This window comes from Ranitomeya variabilis, chromosome 5 (assembly GCF_051348905.1).
Source record: "Ranitomeya variabilis isolate aRanVar5 chromosome 5, aRanVar5.hap1, whole genome shotgun sequence".
NCBI lineage: Eukaryota > Metazoa > Chordata > Amphibia > Anura > Dendrobatidae > Ranitomeya > Ranitomeya variabilis.
In genome coordinates, this window is record NC_135236.1 from 30432632 (window position 1) to 30435167 (window position 2536).

Below are 2536 nucleotides of genomic sequence, written 5' to 3' on the forward strand. Positions count from 1 at the left end.
TGTGTATATATACGGTGTGTACAGGTCACGGTGTAGCAGTGTGTATATATATGGTGTGTACAGGTCACGGTGCAGCAGTGTGTATATATACGGTGTGTACAGGTCACGGTGTAGCAGTGTGTATATATATGGTGTGTACAGGTCACGGTGTAGCAGTGTGTATATATACGGTGTGTACAGGTCACGGTGTAGCAGTGTGTATATATACGGTGTGTACAGGTCACGGTGCAGCAGTGTGTATATATACGGTGTGTACAGGCCACGGTGCAGCAGTGTGTATATATACGGTGTGTACAGGTCACGGTGTAGCAGTGTGTATATATATGGTGTGTACAGGTCACGGTGTAGCAGTGTGTATATATACGGTGTGTACAGGTCACGGTGCAGCAGTGTGTATATATACGGTGTGTACAGGCCACGGTGCAGCAGTGTGTATATATACGGTGTGTACAGGTCACGGTGTAGCAGTGTGTATATATATGGTGTGTACAGGTCACGGTGCAGCAGTGTGTATATATACGGTGTGTACAGGTCACGGTGTAGCAGTGTGTATATATATGGTGTGTACAGGTCACGGTGTAGCAGTGTGTATATATACGGTGTGTACAGGTCACGGTGCAGCAGTGTGTATATACACGGTGTGTACAGGTCACGGTGCAGCAGTGTGTATATATACGGTGTGTACAGGCCACGGTGCAGCAGTGTGTATATATACGGTGTGTACAGGTCAAGGTGTAGCAGTGTGTATATATATGGTGTGTACAGGCCACGGTGCAGCAGTGTGTATATATACGTGTGTACAGGTCACGGTGTAGCAGTGTGTATATATACGGTGTGTACAGGTCACGGTGCAGCAGTGTGTATATATACGGTGTGTACAGGTCACGGTGTAGCAGTGTGTATATATACGGTGTGTACAGGTCACGGTGCAGCAGTGTGTATATATACGGTGTGTACAGGTCACGGTGCAGCATTGTGTATATATACGGTGTGTACAGGCCACGGTGCAGCAGTGTGTATATATACGGTGTGTACAGGTCACGGTGCAGCAGTGTGTGTATATACGGTGTGTACAGATCACGGTGCAGCAGTGTGTATATATACGGTGTGTACAGGTCACGGTGTAGCAGTGTGTATATATACGGTGTGTACAGGCCACGGTGTAGCAGTGTGTATATATACGGTGTGTACAGGTCACGGTGCAGCAGTGTGTATATACGGTGTGTACAGGTCACGGTGCAGCAGTGTGTATATACGGTGTGTACAGGTCACGGTGCAGCAGTGTGTATATATACGGTGTGTACAGGTCACGGTGCAGCAGTGTGTATATATACGGTGTGTACAGGTCAGGGTGCAGCAGTGTGTATATATACGGTGTGTACAGGTCACGGTGTAGCAGTGTGTATATATATGGTGTGTACAGGTCACGGTGCAGCAGTGTGTATATATACGGTGTGTACAGGTCACGGTGCAGCAGTGTGTATATATACGGTGTGTACAGGTCACGGTGTAGCAGTGTGTATATATACGGTGTGTACAGGTCACGGTGTAGCAGTGTGTATATATACGGTGTATACAGGTCACGGTGTAGCAGTGTGTATATATACGGTGTATACAGGTCACGGTGCAGCAGTGTGTATATATACGGTGTGTACAGGTCACGGTGCAGCAGTGTGTATATATACGGTGTCACGGTGCAGCAGTGTGTATATATACGGTGTGTACAGGTCACGGTGTAGCAGTGTGTATATATACGGTGTGTACAGGTCACGGTGCAGCAGTGTGTATATATACGGTGTGTACAGGTCACGGTGTAGCAGTGTGTATATATACGGTGTGTACAGGTCACGGTGCAGCAGTGTGTATATATACGGTGTGTACAGGTCACGGTGCAGCAGTGTGTATATATACGGTGTGTACAGGTCACGGTGCAGCAGTGTGTATATATACGGTGTGTACAGGTCACGGTGTAGCAGTGTGTATATATACGGTGTGTACAGGTCACAGTGCAGCAGTGTGTATATATACGGTGTGTACAGGTCACGGTGCAGCAGTGTGTATATATACGGTGTGTACAGGCCACGGTGTAGCAGTGTGTATATATACGGTGTGTACAGGTCACGGTGCAGCAGTGTGTATATATACGGTGTGTACAGGTCACGGTGCAGCAGTGTGTATATATACGGTGTGTACAGGTCACGGTGCAGCAGTGTGTATATATACGGTGTGTACAGGTCACGGTGCAGCAGTGTGTATATATACGGTGTGTACAGGTCACGGTGTAGCAGTGTGTATATATACGGTGTGTACAGGTCACGGTGCAGCAGTGTGTATATATACGGTGTGTACAGGTCACGGTGCAGCAGTGTGTATATATACGGTGTGTACAGGCCACGGTGCAGCAGTGTGTATATATACGGTGTGTACAGGTCACGGTGCAGCAGTGTGTGTATATACGGTGTGTACAGGTCACGGTGCAGCAGTGTGTATATATACGGTGTGTACAGGTCACGGTGTAGCAGTGTGTATATATACG